General features: G+C 51.7%; 1 protein-coding gene and 1 pseudogene across 4 annotated transcripts in view; one reads left to right on the top strand and one right to left on the bottom strand.

Annotated features, from left to right (window-relative positions):
- The window catches only part of MTUS2 (microtubule associated scaffold protein 2), a 367,564-nt gene extending 356,138 nt beyond the window's left edge, over window positions 1-11,426 (bottom strand). For 3 of the 4 annotated variants that reach the window (XM_036228401.1, XM_036228400.1, XM_036228404.1), the window contains exon 1: window positions 9,587-9,683. The gene's annotated coding sequence lies outside the window, so the exon portion shown is untranslated. Of the gene's footprint in view, window positions 1-9,586; window positions 9,684-11,332 lie in introns of those variants that run through there. The other variant, XM_036228402.1, reaches the window with a different exon arrangement.
- Window positions 11,427-21,510: 10,084 nt separating this feature from the next.
- LOC118609757 lies at window positions 21,511-21,629 on the top strand (annotated as a pseudogene).
- The last annotated feature ends 2,221 nt before the right edge of the window (window positions 21,630-23,850 follow it).

Below are 23,850 nucleotides of genomic sequence, written 5' to 3'. Positions count from 1 at the left end.
GATCGACCGACTGCTCGGCGCGCGGCATCTTTCTGAGCGGCGGCCGTGGGTAGCGTCTTCGCCGCCTCCGGCATCTGTACCCAAAAGATGGTAAATGGGGCGCCCCCAGCACCTGGCAGGGCTCTGGAGTCCCTTTCATGGTCTTTCGTCCCGCCCTGTCTCCGTTTACCGCCAACTCGCTCTCAGCTTCCTGCTTGCAACGTTCAAGGTCTTTCCCGAGAGCCTGAGTGTGGACGGAGAGAAAAGCTAAGTGTGGCCAGTGACACATCCTAAGTGTCACCAGAAACAAAGAGGTGACGGCAAGAACGCAGACCCTAAGACGGGGCAGCCGGAGGGCGGGCGCGTTGGAGGAGTGCGGGACGCGGCGGGCGGACAGACGGAGGGACGAGAGGCTCGGGGCAGGAAGCGGGACGGCGGCCGGGACCCGCCTGGCGGGAGCGTCGTCACGTCGCACTGCGAGCGTCGGAGGCCCCCCGTCCAGACGGAAGCACTGGGAACGTGTACTTCGGTCTAAGCAACGTGCAGCAGCCCGCCCGCCGGAGGACCGACCCCCGGTCCTGCTACGATGCCACCCACCCCCACCGACGAAGCGCGGGGCGCGTGCAACGCCATCAGGACCACAGCCCGGCAGAGCGGGGGCCGCGTGAGTCCCCGGGGTATAAACGCACACACGTTCACAAACGCGCCTTCCTCGGAGATGGAGCGGGAAGGGCTGAAATGATTCTCCCTGCGCCCAGGAGACGGGCGCGTGAGCCGCCTGCCGTACACGGTTTCGCTGTGTTTTTTGCACGAACGAGCCGCCAGCGGCAAAAGAGACTTTTTGATCTCGTGGGAGTACCGAGCGCCATTTCTCACTCCCTGGCTTTAGAGCTGGCCTGACGGCAAGCCACGGGGCCACGACCAGCATGCCGGTCACGCGGGGCAGCGACGAGGCCCAAGCCGACGGGCGAAAACCGTCATCCTGTCCGTCATCAACCAAAATTCTAAAACAACGCAAGGCCACGAGAGGAGATCGGGGGGAACGCCCGGCCCTCGGAGGCTTGTGCCCCCGCTGCGCCTCTCCCCTCAAAGGGGCCGCGCCGTGACCTAACGTGGACCGCCCTGACGCGGACGGCGCGTGCACGGACCGCGGCGATGGCCGAGCGACAGCCCCGACGGTAACAGAAAAAGGAAGTCGTCGTCGTCGTGATAAATAGGCCGCAAACTGACCACCCCGCATGAACGGTCAGATGGCACCGCTCACCGCGAGAGTTAGAGTGACTTTATGTGAACAAAGCGGCTGAATCCGAGTGTGAATGAACTTCGGCAGCACCGGCCGAGGCGTGGGAGGACTGTACAAACGTGTAGGAGCCGCCAGGGCCCGAAGGCATGAGGCCGCCCCGCGAGGGCCCAGCCGGTCGACCCCACATGGCGCGGCCCTCGGCCCAGGAGTCACCGCTGAGGTCAGAGCAGGGTCCACACATCGGCCAGGCACCGGGACACAGAAGCTGGCGCAGAGGCAAGGGGCGAGGGCGCCACCTCACATCCCTGAGTCCTATACTAAAAAGGCCGAGGAAGTGAATTCTCTGCACTCTGAGAGGTGGCCACACGCCGATGCCGCGGGGCTTGTTCAACGGAGATGCCTGGGTACCACCCGGACACGTGTTCTGGACTCTCAAGAACTGACGGAAACCGCCGGCGAGGCGGCCTCCCGATGCCCGAGGGGTCTGCGCTGGGTCATCGGGCCTGCGACACATGCTGCTTCACGCAGTCGCCGTAGCAACTCTGCGTAGATTTCACCATCGGTCTTGCAGAAGAGGAAACTGGGGGAGGCCGAGAGGTCACGCGACTCGCCCAAGACGTTAAGGAAGAAGGAACGAACCCCACCTCGTGACGCCCTTCTTAAAGGAGGGCCTCATGTGGAGCATGTTCTCAACTCCTTTGCAGGCACCCTGCAAAAACAGGGCCCCCAACTCCAACTCAGCCACATGGCCACCTCTGCCACCCACGTCCGTGCCCCAGCCGAAACCACCGTTCCAGGCGGTTTCCTTTATTTATCTCTTGTGATAACCGTTTACATAAAATCTGTTTTGTCCGATGTGTGTACAGCCACTCCCAATTCTTTCACTTACTGTGTGCATGGCGTATCTTACTCTATACCATGTGTGTCTGAATGTCAAGTGGGTCTGTCGTAGAGCACATATAGTCGGATCGTGCTTACTTAATTCATTCTGCCGATCTCTACCTTTTTATTGGAGTATTTAGCCCATTTACATTTAATGTAATTACTGGTAGGATTTACATCAGCCATTTTATTGATTTCTGTATGTCTTACGTCTTTTCGTTCTTTTATTCATCCGCGACTGCCTTCTTTAGTGTTACACCATCTTAATTCCTTTGTTGTTTAATTTTTTTTTTAGTTGTTCTCTGAGTCATTTATACTGCCGTTTACATTTACCTATGTAGTTGCCTTTACTGATACTCTTTCTTCTGTGGATTTTAGTTATTGTCCAGCATCCTTTTGTTACAACCTAAAATATTCCCTAGGTCTGCTAATGACAAATTCTCTGCTTTTATTTTTTAAGAATTTTAAACAAATTCTCTTGTTTTGTTCATTAAGGCACCTGAGATGTCTTAATTTTTTCTTCTGCTTTGAAGGAGAGCCTTGCTGGATTGGGTCTAGAGCCCTCAACTGAATGGCCATCCTCCCAGCACTTTGAGAACATGCTCCTCCTGCCTCCTGGCCTCCGTGAGCTCTGATCGGAAGTCAGGTGTCAGTCTCCTTAAAGACTCCTTGTGCATAGTGGCTCCCCTCTCCCTGAGAGCTGTCTGCGTTGTGGCTTTCGACAACTCGACTGCAACTGCTGCGTGTCTAGATGTCCCTCTCTGTGCTTATCCTACTTGGAATGCACTGAGCTTCTCGGATGTGCAGATTAATGTTACAAATGACACAAAGCAAGTTGGGCCATTGTTTCAAATACCCTTCCTGCTCCTTCCTCTCTTTCCTCCTTCTGGGAATTCCAGTGTGCACATTTTGGGACTCGTGAAGATGAGTCTAGGATTCTGTTCATTTTTTCTTTACTCGTTTGGCTTTCTGTTCCTCAAATTGTATCACTTCAATCGACCTGCTGTAAAGTTCACCGAGTCTTTCTTTTGCCCGTTTGAATCTCTGCTGAGCCCTCTGGTGATGTTTTTCATGTAATCGAAAAGATTTCTATTTAGCTCTCTTTTTTAAATAATTTCTATCTCTTTATTAACATTCTCTATCTGATAGGACATCGTTCCCATACTTTAATTCTTTAAATGCCATCTTCCTTTGCACTGAGTACAATCGTAAATGCTGACTTAAAACATTTGCCTAATATATCAGGGGGAGTAAAAACCATCTGAGAGGGGGCTTCTTCAGAGAGCTTCCTGACAGGTCAGATGGTAGCAATTTCCTGAGAACTGGGTATCTGAGGTGGTCCAAACAGGTTCAGTCCCTTCTGACAGCTCTTAGCTCTCAAAGCTACTGTGATGCTAGAAACGAGGAAGGCGAAATCAGTTTTAATGCCACAAGTGTCACGGCTCTTACCAAAATTGTCTTTTTTCTTAAAAAAAAAAAAAACAACAACAACGAAACAAAACACTCCTTGGATTGCTATTATGTAGTTAATTTCCAGAGTTCTAAAATACCCTATTTTGACATTGCTGGCCTCACTCAGTGCAATTCGTTCTTACTGCTGTTTTAGGGAAGAGGGTCTACAGAATGTCCCCACGCCAACATCCCAGACGGGGTCCCGAGATAAAGGTATTTTTAAAACAATAAAAACTAATGCAAAAAAAAAAAAAAAAAACCATGATGAACAAAATGTCAAAATTGTAAATCGAGACATGACCAGTAACAGTCTCACACCACGCCATGTTGGAGCCCGACGCAAAAGGGGAAATCAAATACCGATTCTGTCTTTTTAACATTTTTGACATTTTGCTCCCCTCATCGCACTAATTTTTATTTTTTTAAACTGCATTAAAATATTACTTGTGTTTCACTGCTTGGTGTGCTGGTACCCCCTTAAATTTCATGCCTGGAGAAAAGTGACTTCAGACATCTCTGCTTTTGCTTTTTTTTTTTTTCTCCCCTAACTCTCCAAACTGACATATTAGCTCTAACTCCCATTTGCTCTCCACTACAGTACTTTGGGCTGTTGTCAAAATAACAATCCTGAAATCTGGCAGAAAAATTTCCGTGTGAAGTTTGAGAGTAGAGGACCAGGTAGTTATATTAAACTAACCTCTTAAAACCGTTCCTAGGGCAAATTAGCTTACTCAATACGAAATTCATTACTAGCTGCCAGTTAAACCAATATGATATGGGGGGTTTTAAGGAAGTATATGCCAGTCTTTAGGAAATTAACTGTCATGTTTGGCATGTATGCCACACAAATCTCCTAAGATATCATGCAAAATAAATAGAAAGTGCATAAGGTTTAGAAATAACAGTTTCACCAAAATTATTCTGTTGTATGATCTCAGTTCTCACAGTGGCTTCCCTCAAAAAATAAACCAATAGAAGTAAAAGAATTATTATGTTTGGCATAATATGTGGCAAAATTTCCAAACTGAGGAGACAATTATTTGTGTGTAAAGAGAGACTGCCTGCCTTGAGAAGCTATTCTGAGTGATCAAACAACGCAGTACAAAGACAGTTAATGCTGGATGGTTTGGGGTTACTCCCTTATCTTGGCCTTTAACAGAGTTCACGTTAAGTTTTAAGATCAGTCCTTCGCAGTACCAGCCTGGTGACGTGTGGGTATTCAACTTCCCCGTTAAGGCTTCATTATTTGCTTCTGCTGCTTGATCGTTATTTCTTGTAATCCGTGGCTAGAGAGTCCAACCTGCTTTCCACTACACTTCTGAAAAGCATTTAAAATCACTACGTCCATGTTAGCTTGTTTCTGGACACATTTATTCGCCTTATCGCAGTCATGATCGAAGCCGAAGGACTAAGTTAGCTTTTCACTTCCGCTGGCTGAGTCAAGTTCCCAAAGTCGGCTCGGCCCGAATCCCATACTGCTGCCTTGCCTTTCGCGGGCTTTGCCTTCCTAAGAGAACGGGACCCATAGGTTTGGTGGGCCTGCAGGACTCAGACGTTATGTCCTACAAGCGACAAGTGTCACATAAAGAACAATGACCAATTCGGACCGGGCCCATTCGCAAACACTAGAGCACGAAATACCCAGGAAGAACCTTAAGTCCGTTTCCCACACATGGAAGGGCATGGGCAAGGAGCCAGCTCCCCGCCTCAAACCCTAACTCGCCGCAGACGCCTTCAGGCCGTGGGGTTCTCTCCCCTCGGGTTCTCCTTAGACGTGGCCCCGGGTGCCTGATGGTCTGACGTTCTCCAAGGAAGGGCAGAGGGCTTCCCACTGCACACCCGTCGTTCGTGACTGTCCTGGCTGTCCCTAGGGGACTGCAGGGTAACACGGTACTCCCCTGCGGGCCCCCTTCCTACGAGCCGAGGGGACCGCCGCTGAAGACCCACGACCTCCGCCCTGCTCCCAGTTTTGGTAATGCTCTAGACTGGATTCCAGACGTCCTGGAGGCCGCAGGCCTCCCCGGTCCCAGCCGCCTGAGGCCCCGAGGACGCCACCATCATCCCCTGACACAGCCTCGGGCCACCGGAGGGCAGGGTCCCAGGGCAGGACAGCGCCGCAGCGGGGCACAGCGGTGGCTGCCGGGCGGGCGCCACTGGCCACCAGCGTGAGAAGCCCCCCCAAGGGCCTGCGGGCCTCCCTGCTGTCCTCCCGAGCACCGGCCGAGTCCTGGTCTGAGGACCCCGCACTGGCCATGCCCCACGGAGTGAAATGCTCCTCCCCGGACGTCCCCGTGGCTCCCCCTCCCACCCTGTGGGGCTCTGCTCAGCCTCCCCCGCCTGAGGGGCCCACCTGACAGCGACTTCCTGCCCGCATGCCCTCTGCCCCCCGATTTCCTGTTCCCCGTAGCACTGACCCCACAGGATATGCTAAATATCTTACTACGACTTACCCATCACACTCTAGGCCCCTCAGAGGCGCAGTCTCTGTCTGTCATGTTCACTGTTCTAGAACATCTAATGCCTAGAACAGCGCCTGGCGCACGCACACACACGTGCACACACACACACGTGCACACACGCACACTCGAGTGCTCGCTGGATGTCGTGGAAAACAGAGCTGGACACTGGTTAGAAGCAGTAGAGACAGACGGTGTTCGGTTTACCGCAGCCGCGCGCAGCCGCGGCAAGAGACATCAGCGTGAAGCTGAGCTCGGCTTCGATCCACGGGGAGGCGGCTGAGTGTTGGGAGAGGAGGACGAGGGACCGAGGACGAGGGACCGAGGACAGGCACACGCACACGAGCGGGGCTCAGGCGGGGTCCGGGAAGTGCAAAGCTACCAAGAGCAAGGAGGGCGGCCAGACGGCGGCGCTGTGATTAGGCCACCTGTGTGTGCTCCGCGGTATGCGTCAAAGCTGGGCTCCCCCCGCCCCCAGAGACTGGGAGACAGGGGCCCTGTCCTTCCCGATGACTGCATTTCAAAGGACTGGCCGTCAGGTCCTTGAGGAAGACCCGGCTGGTTTGTGGAGGTACAGACGCACCTCGAAGGGGGCAGAGAAGGGATTGTCACTGCAGGTTTTTCTAATCGCCGTTTAATGAAAGGGGAGCCGGGCTCCTATCACCATCAGGTGCTGGCCGGAGCACGGGGTAGCCCTCTGGGCAGACTGGAGCTTTTCCAAACAGGAACTCTAGCGCGGCTCGGTCATCGCAGGCACACAGCCTTCGGTGGCTAGAAGCCACGTCAGGGTTTTCTTAAGTCTCGTCGTGGGAGACGGGGTGGACGACCCTGCTGAAGATTCCAGGTTTCTTTTTAGGCCAAGGCTGAGTCCGGCCAAGAAAGGGGCTCAGAGGAGGCTGACTGAAGCCTGGCCAAGGGCGGAGTCTCTGTGAGTGGGTGGGCGGGTGGGCGGGTGGATGGATGGAGTGATGGATGGAGTGATAGAGTGTACAGGTTGGTGGGGAAAGGCTCGAGGTGATCAGATCGGAAGACACCCCAATTCAGATCCGAAGGAGAGATCGTGTCAGAAAGAGGGGGAGCCCCCCGCTCCTGTCAACAAGCCCCTCCTACTCGTTCCCATTCACTCCTACAAACTGCTCGTGGGGGCATGTCGACTGTCCATCCTCGTCCCCCCCGACCCGCATTTGCTTCCCGCGAGGTATTTGCCAGGCCCGAGTGTGCTCGCTGTTTACCATTCCTATCAGGGACAGCTGCTAAGGATGTCCCCCTGGAGCCGGCGTGACCCGTTCCCGTTGCCTTTCTATTAACAGAGCGTCTTTGGGTAAGTTTCCCTTCCTGTCCCCTGGGCAGCCGCCTCGGAGACAGTTTCCCCCCCTCCCCATTCTGCTCAGCCCTTCTCCGCCTCCGGGTCACTCTCACTTCCAGAGAGTCCCCATTGTGTGCAGTCACGAGGCAGAGCCGGCTCTCCGGGCGGCCACCTGGTCTCAGGAGCCCCGCGCGGCCCTGGGGTAGAACAATCTGCGTTTTCTCAGCAGGTCAACTACGGAGAGTGCCCAGATTGTGCTTGTGTCAAATGCGAACTTGGGAATGACCACAGGCACGCACCGCTAGTGGCCCTCCCTGGGGCTCGGGGGACGCCTGCCGGAGGGACTCTGAGGCCTACGATCCATTAGCGACCCAGGCAACCTGCCTCTGCTGGGAGATGCAGCTTACGCCACGAAGCCGGGAGAGACCCGCCAAGCATAACGGTCTCACACCGCGTCTGTCCTCCAGATACTATTCTTGTCTCCCTTTCACAAACCTCCGTCCCTGCTGCTCCCTCGAATGCGACGGTTCATTAGAAAAGTGCGTGGGCTGGGCTGGGGGGTGCGTGCGCCCCTCCCCGCTCCAGCCTTCGACGATCTAGTACTCTGTCAATTATGCAACGGCCCAAACAGCCAGTTTAACGGGGTCCAAAAAGCGCAGTCCGAGTTCTTACGTAAGCCTTCCTAAACCATCCATAAGATCGGCCCCAGACCGGAGTCCGGGGAATTACATAAGGTAGACGAAAAACACAGAGTCAGCGTCCAGGTTTACTCCCTCGCCTTAAAAATAATCAAAGCTTTTTGCACTTAACTGACTAGTCTCTATAAACATAAGTTTTTAATGTGATGGAGCAGAGAATCTTGAATAAGACTTGCTTATCTTTTCATGTAAACATAGAGAAATAGCCTGACACTGTGACCCAACTTCCCCATCACCTCTGCACAAAGCAATGCCCCGCGTAGGACGTCCCGATGTATCCCACGTGAAAAGGTAGGTCTCCAACAAACATCAGCTGTTCTTTGCCTGCTTTTTCAAAATGTCAAGAAAGATACTTAGACAAAATACATGCTATAATTCTTCAACACATGTCCTTTGCAATGCCATTTTTCTCTCCTCATATTTCTAACCACTTATTTTTTACTTACCGTAAACCATTGTGGCCACACCTGGGGCTACAAAGTGACAAATAAAAAAAAAAAAAAAAAAGACAAACAGAAAACAGAGCCAGCCAAGGGGTCTCACCCCTGACTGCGCATTAGAATTACCAACAGAACTTCCAACACTACGAATGCCATAGCACCACCCAAAATCGATCGGAACAAAATATTGGGGTGGGGGAGGCTCGAAACGGGGTGCCTGACATCAGTATATCTGATGCTTTCTATTTTCATCATCTTCTTACCTAAAAAAAGTAGCCGTAAACACGAGAGGGGATTGTGGAGGAAGATTTTTAATAACTGGCAGCTCATAATTACTAAGTTTCCATCAACCATAAAAGTAAAAATCATCCAATAGTTTGAAAGCCATAAAGGACATCTCTGGGATCCTCTTCAATGCTCTCCATGAATAGCAAAGAATTTTCACCCTGTTTTTAGCAGACTCTCCAAAATCCATTTTATTTTTTAATGTTTTGCCATCCTACCTAATAAAGTTCAAAGAAAGGACCCTATGCCACCTTAGAGGGCATCTCCAGCGAAGCCCGCGCTCATCTATCTGCAAGGAAAGTTTCGGTTCAAGGCAGAAATGATGCTCCTCACTTATCTTCGACCTCCCTCCTTCCATGCTCTACTGTCGCGTTCATAACTTTACAATGAGCAGATATTTTTTCCAAAGCCCTTACATAACAGAGAGTACAGGCCCCTTTGGTACCCTGCCAAGCGTACTTCTTTCCATGTTTGTATTTAAAATAGAACGGTAGTAATATCCCTCGTGTGCCTGAGATTCCTGTGCTCAGGCTCCAAGCGGAAGAAAAAAATGATGATAATGATGGATGTGGCGACCGGCTTCGCTGCTGCACGGTGCACGGAGCTCGGAGGAAACAGCACAGTCGGAGCCGGCGAGGCGAAGGCAGAGGGCGCATCGCCGCGGCCGGCGGGGGCTCGGGGACCTCCCGGCCGTCCCTCCCGCGCGGGGACGGCGCGCCGGGCGCAGGGCGCAGGTGCAGGTGCGGGGGAGCCGCAGCCCCGGCCCCGGCCCGGCGCGCGCTGCCCCCGGTCCCCAGCCCCGCACCTGTCACGCGGCGCGCAGGCCGAGCGGGGCGTGCACTCACCCGAACGGCGTCCCCGAACCGGCGCGAAGCCGCCGGCGCCCGATGGACGGGCTCTCAGCTCGGACCGGCTCCGACGCGCCCCCCGCGCCTCGCGCAGCCCGACTTTCCTCTCCGGCGACCGGTCCGGACGCCCCGGCGCGGCCGACGATGCCCGCGGGGCGCGGCGACAAACTTGCGGGGGGTGGCGGGCCGCCCCCGCCCCGGGCCGCGCCCGAGGCCGCCCCCGCCCCGCTCCGGGCGCCGGGGCCGCGGGGCCGCGTGGGGGGCGCGCGGGGCGCGGGGGGCGCTGGCCGCCGGGACAAAGGGCGGGCGCGCGGCGGCCGAGCCCGAGCCCGAGCCGGACGCGCCGCGCAGCCCGCGCAGCTCGCGAGGCGCGGTGCGCGGTGACAGCCGGGCGGCGCGGCGACCGCGGAGACGCACACGCCGCCCCGCGCCTCCTCCCGCCGCCGCTGCCGCCGCCGCAGCGCCCCCTGCCGGCCGCCGGGCCGCGGTGCGCGCGCCGCGCGGGGGCGCCGAGGTCACGCACCCCCCAGCCGCGCGACCCGCGTGCCACCTGCCGGGCGCGACGCGCGTGCCCTCTGGGGACGGGAAGAGGGCGCTGCTCCGGGTCAGGAAGTGGGGGCCAGCAGCGGGCCCCCTGGGGAGCGCGGGCACACCCCGACTCCCGGGAGCCCCGAGGCGCCCCCGGGAAGTGCGCGCGGGGAAGGCGGCTCCCTCGCCGCGAACTCGCGTCTGTGCTCACCAGGCACCCGCGGTGCCCGCCCCGCGCTGCTGGAGGGTCCCCCGCCCCGGCCTGGCCCGCCCTGAGGGGCGGGTATCTCAGTGACTCCTGGGGGCCCTTGCAGCCCTGAAGCGCTGCCCGGCCCGCCAGGCTCCTGGAAGGTCCCAGAAGGCAGGGGAGGTCGGAGAATAAACACCCACCGCCGTGAAAATGAAGCGCGCTGGGCCGGGGAGCCGGTCCCTGCCCGGGTCGGCTTTTTCCTCAAGTGCGGGGTGTCACTTGCCCCCTACTACGAGCCTAAGCACTATTTTATCTGGGTTAATTCTTTAAACAAGCTGGACGACTGGCCGAAGCCGTGAAACAGCACCTTTTTTTCCGCACCATTGCGTTTTTAAATTATTCCGTCAGCTCTCCCTTCCCTTCTGGAAGAATCTAGGGCAGATCTCATAGCTTTTCCCGTCACTTCCAGGAGGTAATCAACGGCCTGGTTCTCCGGCTTTAACACGTCCAGTCCCCCACAACTCTCACCGCCAACCTTCTGGCCGATCCTCTCCCCTCTCCTGAAATTTGGCCCAAAGGCAGTAGAACCCTTGCTCAGTAAACGACACAAAGATGGCCCAACGCCTCTATTTAAAGTGTGGAGACACCTCCGTCTGTGACAGCCACTGAGCGGTGCCACTCAACTCTCGAGGGTGTCGCGAACTGACAGCCTCCAGCTGTCACACCTTGGGATCCAGCAGGGCCATCTCGTGAGGTCACACATCCCCCAGCTGTCCCCAGCCCAGGGCTGAGTCTGGAGGGAGCAGGAGAGCCGAGCCACTTCGTGACGTGGGAGGCCTCTGATGGGCGGTGACGGCTCTGGAACGCACCGCCACCCTGAGCCCTGCGGCCCGGAGCTCCTCCATCCCAGTCGCCCACCCTGGTCCCTCGGTCCCTCTCCGTTGGCAGGCGTCAGCTCCACATCGCCCGCTGCCAGCCTCCTCCTCCCTCCTGCGGGACCCTACACAGGGGCTTTCTCCACACACCTTCTGTGCCTCCGATCCGCCTGGGCATCTGCCTGTCAGAGGTCCCAAACTGGCACCGTCATCTCCTCTCCCCAGCAGTCACTCTGTGACGAGTCCCACTGCAAAAAGAAGAGTAGAATGTTCTTTTGCAAAAAATATATATATTTTATATATATATATTAGAGTTTTAATATTTTTATAACTTTTATATTGATATATTTTTTAAAAATCGGCGAGTGTCTTAGTATAGGTCCCCCGCCCAAGCAGAACGTGACAGGACCCGGAGGCAGGAAGACGGTGTCGGTCGGCAGGTGAACTCGGAAAGTGGGAGCGATCGAAACAGTAGCACGGGGAAGAATGAACAGTCGGTATAAAGGTGCGTGTCAAAGTCACTGCCGTTCGCAGCGGGCGCTCAGGGCCGCAGGGTCGCTGAGGAGCTTACGGGTCTTCCCGCATTCGTCACCTGCAAGGCAGGGGCCGAGCAGTGCCCTCCGGGCTCCTGTCCTCTGTGGGCTGGAACCGCCTTCGGACCTCACTTCCCACACACTTCCAGGCGCTCAGGGCTGTAGAAAAGACCCCGAGGCGGAAACACGGGGTGACTCCGTAGCAGCATCCTTGGGAGGGGGGACACTGTCGAGTTGAGTCCCTGCTCGCAGGAGGTCCACCAGGGTGAGGGTCCATGGGCAGCCAAGGAGGCGGGGCGCACGGCATCGCAGCGTCTGCGAGAGCGGGTCTCGGGGGAGTCCCCCGTTGCCTTCCCAGACCAGGGCCACGTCCGTGGCCAGAGCATCTCTCTGCCTATGAGATTCCAAGTTGCCGAAGTGTCCGTGGGAAAAGGCAGAGGAAGACAGGGCAGAGCAGTGTTTGCAGGTCATGTGTGACGCTCGGCAGAAGACCGGTGACCCAGTCCATGCAGGCTGCTCTAAAAACACACCATTGGCTGGCGGCTCACAAGCAACGGACATGCAATGCTCACAGCTCCGGAGGCCGCGTGTCCAAGGTCGGGGTGCCAACGGCGTTGCTGTCTGGTGAGGGCCAGCTTCCCAGACAGCTGTCCCTGCACTGTAAGCTCAGAGGACAGAAGGGTGACAGAGCTCTCCGGGGTCCCTTCATCAGGGCACAATCCCACTCCTGGGGGCTCCACCCTCATAACCTCATCACCTCCCAAAAGCCCCGCCTCCTGACCCCGTCAGCTCACGGGGTGGGTTTCTGCACCTGCATTTTGGGGAGACACAAACATTCAGACCACAGTGACGGATGCATCGCACAGCACGGCGCCAGCAAGGACACAGGGAGTGACTGGACTGTGACCAAAACCCAGCACAAAGCCTCAGCGGGACCGGGAACATACAGAGCGAGGTGTCCCAGCCGCCTCGTTCCGGCTGGCAGGCGCCAAGTGTTCAGCTTTTAGAAATTCTGTGAGCCGCCCGTTAAACACAGCCATCACCGAACATTAAATCAGTTAAACTCCCAGTTGCGTAGACTGTATGAAGCACAAGCTTACGGATACCCGTCTCCTCCCCTGCCCCGCCACATGTGTGTGCACACTGCGCGTTTATTAACAACCGGCGCACGGGTGTGGTGGCTTGCACCTCTTTCCAACCCCACGCTCACTGGCGTCCCTTCGGCAGCTCGAAGCCGTCCATGGGGGTGTACTTCCACCCCAGAACTCGGCAGACACCGCAAATCAGGGCTTTTTGTTTTCCCCCTCAAGGGGCCAGGCGTTAAGGCATTCACGCGAGCACGCCTTGGCCTATGTGACATGGTCACGAAATGGCCAGAGCTCGTGTGACCCAGCCGCGTTAGTCACTGGACGTGGACCAGCCCGAGAAGGTGCGGTCTGGGGCGTCGGCTGCCCGCAGGTGAGGCAGGTGCAGAAGGAGCCAGGCTCGGGCCACCTGCTCACAGCTCCTGCAATGGCCGAGGTGACAAGCCCCGCCCCAAAGGGGAGCCTGGGCCACGCATCTCTGGAACCTCCACGATATTTTCCTATTGATTCTAAAACTCGCTACTTCCATAATTACCTCCATTTCTGTTTCTAATATTGTTTAGACATCTCTTTTTGTCCTAATTTTTTTTTCTTAATTAATTCTACTTAGGGTTTGTCTCTTTTTTGTCTTTTTAAAGAACCATCTTTGGACTTCATCGAGTCTACTGCACTTTACATACAATTTGATTAAATTCCGCTTTCGTATCGCTTCCTCTCGTCCATGTTCTTCGGGCTGATCCTATCGTCCTTTTTCAGCTCCTCAGGTTGAAAGCCGAGCTCATTCACTTCCAGTCTTTCCTTTTCCAAATAAATATCTGACACATTCTTCTACGCGGCGACGTCAACATCGCTAAACAGTACGTTCTGAATTTCCGTCGCGATTACTTCCTGACCCGTGAGTTATTTAGGAGTGTCTTCTTAATTCCCAAAGGTGGGAGGCTTTTTGAGATGTCATTTTGCTATTCATTTCTAACCGACTTGCATAGGTCAAGAAAACATGGCCTGTTTGATGCCGACTCTTTAAAACAGATAGACTTGCTTATATGTTCATAAATACACCATGTTTTTGAAAAGAATGTATCTTCTCATTTTTAGGTGTTGTGTTCTGTGTGTTGTTCATTAGGTCAAGGTTTTTAATCTCTTGATCCAAATTTTTTTTTTATCTTTTCTAATACTTGTCTCCATAAACTGTCGATGACTGAGAGGGGAGTATTAAAATTGATGCTGAATTTGTCTATTTCTCTCTACAATCCTGTCTGCTGCTTATACATACCGGAGCTCCGGGACCAGAGGTAAACAAGTTTGGAACGCTGTACATTTCTGGCAAAGTACATATTTCTTCAATCTACGATGATGCGTTTTCTCACTAACACTTTTGCCTTCAAATAGTTGAAATATCAATATTGATACAGAAGCTTCCTTTTGGTTAATAATAGATATGTATTTCTATCTTTTAAACTTTCGGTATGGTCTTGGGGGTGTTCCCTATAAATTTGCAATATTGGGTTATTTTTATTCACTCTGACATCTACCTTTCACTTGCAAACATACCTCATTTAATTACTTATGTAATTATTATGTGATTATATCAATTATTTATATAATTGAACCTACTTCTGCCATATAATCGCATACTTTATTTTGGTCTTCCTTTTTTTAAAATCTTCTTTTCTGCTTCCTTTGATTGAAATTTTCCATTACTTTACATTTCCTGTTAGAGAAGTTATACACTTTATTTCTTTCTTCCAGTTGTTATCCTTAAACTTCCAATATGCCCAGGGAACTGAAAATTCTCCGTGTTTTATATCTCTGTGCTGCTTCTGAATGATGGAGGACTTTTAAGTATTTAAACTCTGATCATTCTCTGCCTAACTCACAGATATCGGACAACATTTCAGTGGTTTTTTTTTTTTTACTCTGCAAATCAGTGTTGTTATTATTTTATGCTCAGCATTTGCTCGCCATCCCTTCCGGAATCTCCGATCTTTCTGGACCAATCCCTTCTTTCTGGAGCGCGGTGCAGTTCGGTTTGCTAACCCTGTGTCTTTATTTCGCGTCCAGCTCCACATGGCAGTTGTCGGTATCCGCATTTCTAGGTCGACGATTACTTCCTCTCCAGGCTCCTTTGCTGCCACTGTGAAGTCAGCCACCAGCCCGACCGACCACCGCTACCCTGCGGGGGTGAGCAGTCTCCTCTCTGTCCTTGCTCAATTCCGCCCCTGACCGGTCAGTGCCAAACTTACCGCCTCTTTCAAAAGCAGACAGACTCGGCGCCTGCGGGAGCCCCAGTGAGGTCGAGGCTGCTGCATGCCGAGAACATCTTTCTCTATTCCCACGAGCAGTGGAGTCCACACTGCGGCTGTCTGGAAAGGGACTGGCCGACACCCCGTCCCGAGGATCTGCTCCCTCTGAGAACTGGCCGTCTTAGCATGGGGTCCCCTGGAAGCGAGGCCTGGAAGGGGGCAGGGAAAGCTTGTGTTTGGGGAGTTTACTGGGTGAGTGACCCCAAGAAACAGTGGTATGGGGGCCGCCATAGGATACTGACGGAGGAGAACCGGTCATGGATGCTTTGCTGAGCCAGCCCTGCCAAAGGTGAATGCTCTTAGACCCCCCAGAAGGGTCCTCCCAGGTGGGGAGCGGCAGGCGGGAGAATCACCCGCTTCACCCACTTGTCCAGAGGGGGTGTGTGCGTGAGCAGAGTGGACCCCACAGGGCCACGAGCCACTGTGTCACATTTCCTCAGGCAGCACCCAGGTGAGGCGCCGTCTGTAAGGGGAATACACCCGTCACAGAGGACACACTGCGCGATTCCACCTTCGCGACCTTCGCGGAGTGGTCACGTTCAGAGACGGAATGTGGAACGCCGGTCCCCAGGGGCTGTCGGGGGCGGAAACAGGGAGGTGGTTAACGGGGAGGGTTTCCCAGTTGTGCGAGTTTTGAAGATGGATGGTGGTGACGGTCACACAGCAGTGTAAACACAGCTACCCTCAAATACTCACACTCACATTGTTTTCGATAAACACTGCAGACGTATTTTTCGTAATGACATTTTTCTTCTGGCTCACTTACTTTATTATAAGAGCCTAATATATAACACATGTAACATAGACGACGTGAGCCAATCCACCTTCTATGATCGGTAAGGTCACACGAGGCTGTCAGCAGTCAGGTTTTTGAGGAGCCAGAAGTTACACACAGTGCCCCGAACCCCTCACTGTTCAAGAGTCAACTGTGTAGTTAATACCACAGAACCGTACGGTTCCAAATGGTTAAGATGGTAAGTTTCCTGTCACGGACATCTTACGATTTTAAAAACTGTAACCAGTGATCCAAACAATCGAAGAGATAAAGGGATGGTTTTCAGTGGGGTCCTCCCTGCCCCCTCCCCAGGCCCGGCGACCGCAGGCTTGCCAAGCATTTGGGTCTGGTCCCACGTAAGGCTTGGGTGATGTGCGCGGACGCCCCCCAACCCCCCAGCCGGTGACACAGCCACGCCTCCCCACCCTGATCACACCGCCCAGGCCCTGCGCTGATGGACCACACAAAACATAAGGACATGTTGCCCCTGAGCTTGGTCCCCACACTGGAGGCCCCCGACCTCCCGGATGCTCATCGCCCCTCGCTTTTCTGACACAACCAGCCTGGCTCCAGGCTCCAGGGCGCAGGGACCATGGAGTCGCAGAGGCGGCACCTCGGTCCTGAGGCAGCGTCGCCGGCGGCTGCCTCCACCGTCCGTGTCTCTCTGGGGTGGCACAGGCTGCGGGACGCTGGCCGCAGCCGCGGGGTGCCACCAGCACCCCCGAGCCAGCCGAGGTTGCAGGGATGGCCACTTCCTGCTCCTGATCTTGACACCTGCTTCTCGTTTACACTGGGTGCTAACGCCCCAGAATTTAGAGACCTTTCTTCCTTCTGAGATCTGATTACAGCTGAGAGTTTGGCAGTTAATATCCTAACAGATCCTGGAGCAAACTGGGTCGACTGGGGTTTGCCTCCGCTTTTGTATTTGTCCCGAAGGTCGGTTTTTACTTCAATCTGAGACTGCTCTAATGGTATGAATGGTACAAAAATCATCATTTCTGTCCCTAGACCTACAATGCCTTCCCCCAGGCAATTATTCCAGCATGCTCGAACGGCAGAGAAAAAAAAAATGTCTACGATCCATGCTATTTGAAATTCTAATGCATTACGAGTCTCGAGAATGTGACGTTAGTTTAGGGATATAACTAAAACAGTATTTATCAAAAGACGTTCTTTGCTTCCCTTTGCTGCTTTTATGTGCTAATGATGAAATAAACTTCGGTCATTATGGCAAAGCCTATTGAAAAATGTACACGCCGATTTTAACACAACCTTGAGCATACGAAGAATCCTTTCGGGAAATCCATACTCGAGCCAGCTGTCCTGACATCCTAGGTTCCCCGGGCGTCACTTTATGCCATCATGTCTGAAACCCTAATCACGGGTGATCTCGCAAGAGGCTTTTGTAGGAGAACAAGAACCCCCCAAGACCTCGGAGCGGCGTTTATCTGAAGAGCAGTGAATGTGAATGTCGACCCCAAAATTCAAACGCGTTTATAAAGCTTGCACGAGGACGGCACGCAGATGACCTGTGTTCCTCGGGCCCCCCAGATCTTGACCAGTTTGGTTCAAACAAGCCTTTTCCGCCTCTATTTGGCATTCTTCTATTTTCCCCGGGGGGTCGCCGGGCCCTGCTTCTGCACAGCTCAGTGTGAGGGCCACGCTGACGTGGTCCCTCCTCTCAAAGACGCGACATTCCGGGTAATGGCAGATCGTGCAAGGGCTGGGGCAGAGGCGGACAGGACGGGACTATGGAATCCCGGAGGGGGCGGGCGTCCCCTTCAGGTGTGAGCGCCCTCCCCCGGCACTTGGTACGAACTTCGTCTGAACTTGGCATGAGCCGCCTGGCCGCGCCTCGGGTGGCAAGCCCCAGAGGGAAGGGAAGGGGACCAGTCCCAGGCGGACAGAGCTCGCTAACTGTGTCTGTGTTCACGACTCTTTTCTAATTTTAGGCGTTAAATTTACGTTTTTAATTTCAGAGTTTTCTTAAGCCTTCATTTCCCCAAAACTGAATTACTAGGCTAGACAATATTAACAAGCTTATGACTACATGTACATATACTGAATTATATATGTGCATATATATATATATACACACACACACACATGTGTGTATTTGTATATATTATAGACATGTGTGTACATATGTCATACATATCTTGCGGTATATTTATACATATACATGCATGTGTGTGTGTGTGTATATATATAAAATATATATATAACATATAAATATATGTTATATAAATATAACATATTTATATATGTTATATAAATATATAACATATATATAACATATAAATATATGTTATATATATAACATATAAATATATGTTATATAAATATAACATAAATATATGTTATATAAATATAACATATTTATATATGTTATATATATATATATATATATATATATATATAACAAAGAGGTAGATCTAACTAAGAAGGCTGCACCAACTTACATTCCTATCATCAATACAAGAAAAGCTATTTTACCCGTCTTTTAATCTTCTTTAAGAGATTTGCGAATTTGATAAATATAAATAGTACCCAGTTTCTTTCCTTTTCCCTTATCATGTTTTTAAATAACACATTGAAAAATACAAAAGAATACGTGCTACGTGTAGGCACGTGATTAAACAGAAAAGTACATGTGACCCCCCAACGGGCCAGGGACCTGCACCCGTCAGCGATGTCCTGTCCTGTCCCCCGTCCCCCCTCCTCATGTCACCCCTAAGGTAACCCGTATCCTGATTTTACGTCCATCATCAGCTTGCCTTTCTTTTAACATAACGTTATCACATACGTACGTATAACAACGAGGCATTAGTGACTTTGCTTTTTAGCTTTACGCAAGTGGCATCATAGGTAACGGAGCTCTGCAACGTGCTTCTCGCGCGACCTTGTGTTTCTGAGATACGTCTGCCGTGGCACGTAATCGACCTTCATCCGTTTTCACTGCCGTGTAATAGTCTGTCACTTTCCTGCTTGACTGTTTTCGGCTTTAGTTATTACGAATCCGTGCGATCATATCCTAAAAATCGCCTCACGTATCCAAAAGTATTCACGATCGAGGCAAATACTCTTTCCACGTCCGGATGGACGCGTGGGCTGCAGCAACGCAAGCCCCCACCGGACGCACCCCGCACACCCCGGTTCTCTCCGACGCTGGGCGTGGTCGGACTGCTCACTGCCAATGGGCCGGCACCCGATCGTGGCCCTGCAGGTATTTCCCTGATTACCAAGGAAACAGAGCATCTCCCCATGGTCCTGGGCCTTCTCTCCTGTGAAATACCAGTTCACGTCTTCCGCCCGTTTTTCAGTTGTATTCAGTCCTCTATATCTTACGGATTTGCAGAAGTTTGTTGCGTACTCTGGACGCCGATCCTTTGTGGATCCCTCACATTACAAATACGCTCTCCCAGCAAAGGACTTGATTTTCATGTTCTTCATGGTATTCTTTCGAGGAAGTCTTCATTCTAAAGTAGTGAAATGAGTTTCTTTCATGAGTTTCAGTGTCTCATTTAAGAAATTCGGAAGTCAGAAAGATGTTCCCTTACATTTTGTTCCGAAAGCATTAAAGTTTTCCTTTCAGACGGTAAGGACTTAGTCAATGGGAACTGAGTTTTGTGTTTTGAGAAAGACGGGAATCCGGTTTCAGTATCAGTCAAGTGGACACTCACACTGAATAGTCCCTTCTCCTGGTCACCTGCCATGCCACATCTTTACACGCCAAAGCTCCGCGGGTTTGTGGGCTTCTTTCTGAACCCTCGTTCTCTTCTGTTGGGCAGTATGTCTATCCCTATATGCTGTCCACCAACGTCCAATGCATAAATGCAAAGAAGACTTATAACACGTCTTTACATAAGCTAGAGCAAGTGCATTTACCTCATGTTTCCTGGCTATTCTTGACCTTCTTTTCTTTCGTGTCAATTTTAGAACCAACCGGTCTATTTCAATGAAAATCCCATTCGGCTTTGGAGAGAATAAACAACATTATGACACAGAGTATCCCTCTCCAAACACACGAATATCGTTCCATTTTGGGGGGTGTTTGCTCGTCTCCTCCAATAAGCTCTTGTGATAGTCTGCATAAAGACCTTGCACGTCTCATTATAGTTAGTCCTGGTGTGGCAGGTTGCCGATTATCTCCAAAAAGATTCACCCATCTTCGTGGGCACACGCCGCCCGCCTGGTGAGAGATTCTATCCGCCCAGGGTGATGGCACCGCTTCTGGGCAGCTCTCCCTAATCTTGTCTCTGCCTCCCACTGTGCTGATGCGGAGGTGGCCGGGTGGCCCAGCTTGGCTCGCTCAGGTGCATAAGGGGGTCTCGGGAAAGACCAAGTGACCAAGCGGAAGAAGCCCAGGTCTCTGGGTGCCCTGTTGGAGCAGAGCCAGCCCTCTAGTCTAGACGAGCCAAGCTAACGACTTCTCTTTTACTTGAGCCATGCTATTTGGGGGCATTTGTCATGGCACACCATCTTGTTTATACCTCGTTAGATTCCGTTTAGCGACATTTTATTTAGGATTTTCAAGTTAAGATTCAACTGCAATTTTCCTTTATTCTATTGGTTTTTTATTCTTCTTCTTGTTTTGATACCATAAAATGCATTAAGACTATTTCTACTTCTTCAATCCTCTGCAACAATTTACATTTACATAAGATGGAATGATCTGTTTAGAAGACTTAGATGAACTCATCGGTAAAACCATCCGAATCGCATGTTGTTCTTGCTGGGAGGAATTTTTACTCTGGAGTCATCTGATTTCGTTAACACTTCCTTTGTTACTAAGTAGTACGTGCCATCTCGATGCAGTTTTCATTTCTATTTTTTATGTTACCGAAGGGGGCGATCATCTTTCCGTATGTCTTCATTGTGGGTTTCCTGTTTTGTGGGTTGCCAGTTAGTTTCCTTTTCCCGCTGTGAACACTTGGATTAATCCCACTTGCCCTCCCTCGGTGGGTGGGTCAGGATTCCCTAAGCCGACCCTGTTGGCTTGGCCACATGACTTTCTTTGGCCTCGGATGTTAGCAGACGTGACACAAGCGACGGGCTCCAGCCCCGTTCGTTCACCTCGGCTTACCTCTTGCACTTGAGTTATCACCACAAGAAGCAGCCCTGGTAATCACTGATCGACGAGAGATGCCTGGAACAAACCTGCACCCCCAACCTCACCCTGGACCCAAGCGCAGTGAACTTGCGGCCTGGAGCAGAGTCACCCAGACCACTCCGACCCGAATCCGTCGAGTCGGAAGACGACCAGCAGCTTATGTGGAAATAATTGCTGCTGTTTGTTGTAAGCCACTGTGTGTCAAGGGAATTTGCCACGCAGTATTATTGTGGTAACGGTTAACTAATACGTCTATTTACCTATCAGGGTGTTGGAGAATTTCTTATCCATTTTTCTATTATTCTATTTCAACTATTTCAATTATATAATATTTCAATTATTATATTATTAACTTATGTAATTTTTAGAGTGAATTATAACTTGTATAAATAATTAATGTTATATAATTATTAGCTTATTGCTGTGATTAACCCCGCAACCCCCCGTGCTAGAGAGTGTCTTCTCTTTTGATGGTGTTTCTTAATTTTACATACAGAAACTCACTTTTAGGTAAATTTGGTCTATGGCCATGCCACCCCAAACATGCCTGATCTTGTCTGATCTCAGAAGCTAAGCAGGGTCGGATCCGGTTAGTACTTGAATGGGAGACCACCTAGGAAGACCAGGTCCTGTAGGTGTTAAAAAAAATCATTAGATAAATTTGTATATTTTTTCCTCTGTGGATCTTTTACTACTTTTGGACCTAACCAGTCTTTCCCAATCCTGAGATTTAGTAAATAATCGATTCCATTTTCTGTTTTTCTGAAACTCGAAAAACGTGTGATTTTGGCATCTGTCTGGAATGACAGAGAAAGGTTAACCATTCCTAGATCTGCTTCCTTGTTACCCCGAGTTCAGTGTCGTATATCTGGGAACCCTAAAATCAATCCCATTTCTAATTGGAAAATATTTAAATTGAAAATGCCTTAAGGTTATATAATAATCACTGTTTAGAGTAACATGCTCATTCTTGCTTCAACTTTTTAATTAAATTAGCATACCAATTTAACCATCCCAATTCCTTTGTGTTCAAACAACCAAGCTAAAATTAAGCCTTCGTTGGCCCCGGTTCCTCTAAGGAATTGAAATTCACCACAATCTTCTAGGAAATCCACATCTCTGTTCCTTAGTCTCCAAAACAATTTTATTGCTTCCAAAAAAAAAAAAAAAAAGGGTTACTATTTCCGGTTTCTGGATTATCTCATGACCCCCTCGTCTGGACGAGTAGGAGCAGAGGGCTGCCTCTTTCCTTGCTGAAATGACGAGGACAACGCGGGAAGGCCGGGACCACTCTGAGGGCATCGGCGACGCTGGTGGCAGCGAGCGGCCGAGCGGTGTCCCTCTGCGGAAACCGCCCTGGCTCTCCGGGGCGGAACCCGTCGCTCTCCTCTAGCCCCACGCGGTGCGTTTCTAGAGCTTCCACCGCAACCGTCCTTTCATTCGCATGTGTGTTTGTGCCACCGACTGGGCGACCCCACTGGCGGCCGCTCATTTCTGGTCGTCTCGCTCCACCTCGGTGGTCGGCGCGTCGAAGATGCTCGGTAAACGCTGGCCAATGGATCGACGGATCGGAAGTTCGCGCTGGGTGGCATTAAAGTGACAGCAAGTGGGCTCTGTGGTTAGCTTCTTTGCTCTTTCTTCTCTCAGTTAGAACGTGGTCAGTATATACATAACTCCTGTACCAGGAGACTCTTACATCTCTCACTCGAGGTAGTTATTGGACGGTCCAAACACCACGCAGGAGGCAGGACAGTGGGAATGAAAAAGACGATCCCCGGTGTCTAGGATAAGTTATTCCAGCAATGCAGCATGCTGGAAAGAAAGCCAAACTAGGTGTAAGGAGTCTAAGCCCAGCTCCCCACTCAATGCCCGGCTAGGGGCAGGTCACTCCCCTCCTCGGGACTGCAACTCTGCCATCTGTAAACTGTAACGTGTCTCTGCATCACACAATCTGTCACGTCCTTATGACCTTAGTTCTCTACAAAATTCATCAGGGTCAGAGTCATTCACGAGGCAGCCACATTGCACAGTACAAGGACACGGGGCTTCGGAGTCAGGTGGACCGAACTGCCGGTCACCATAGTAACAACCCTGGCAAGCTGCTCAGCGTCAGCGGCCCTCAGTGTCCGTGGGAAGTACAAGACTTCTCTTGCAAAGGTGCTGTGAAGTTTAGGTGAGTAAGGTAGACAAAGCACACGCCACCACGCTTAGCACACGACATCATCTAGACGTGGACATCTGCTGTGGTAACCGCACACGAAAGAAGCTCATTTACACGATCACACACACACACACACACACACACACACTCACACACACACACTCACAGTGGAACAGGCGGAGACAATAGACGTCCACCGATTTTAACAGTGGCTTTTGCTGTGGGTCCGGTGCCCTCATTTTCAAAGGCGAGGCTATCTTAGAGGCAGCGATTCAATGGCTAAACCTTCATTTCTTGATGTCTTAACAGTCACTAAAGAGATATTTCCTCGGTAATCCTCCCTATGTCCAACGAAAGGAAAAATCGCCAGATACATAGAATTTGAACATCGCAGGCATTAGGTCCTTTAAATCCCGGACAAAGTTACCATGAATTCTGATAACTTTTTTAACTCTAAAAAAATATGTCACGCACGGCAAGCGACATCGCATGATGTGTTGCCAGCTGTGTGAAATGGTGCCCTGCAGGTTTCCGCTGTACCTTAGATCCAGATCCTGAGGTTTTGTGATTGCTTCCTCTGAAACAAAACTCACCTGCCTGCCAGGCCATTCACTTTGGAAGTGGCTGCTCAGACCCGCGACAGCCTTCAGAAGCCCAGAGCGGGAACCGCAACGGATCAACTGCTGTCTGATTTGAGT

Source organism: Rousettus aegyptiacus, unplaced genomic scaffold, assembly GCF_014176215.1.
Source record: "Rousettus aegyptiacus isolate mRouAeg1 unplaced genomic scaffold, mRouAeg1.p scaffold_m13_p_11, whole genome shotgun sequence".
Lineage (NCBI taxonomy): Eukaryota > Metazoa > Chordata > Mammalia > Chiroptera > Pteropodidae > Rousettus > Rousettus aegyptiacus.
Note: the sequence above shows the minus strand (reverse complement) of the source record. Positions and strands in the feature narration are given on the sequence as shown.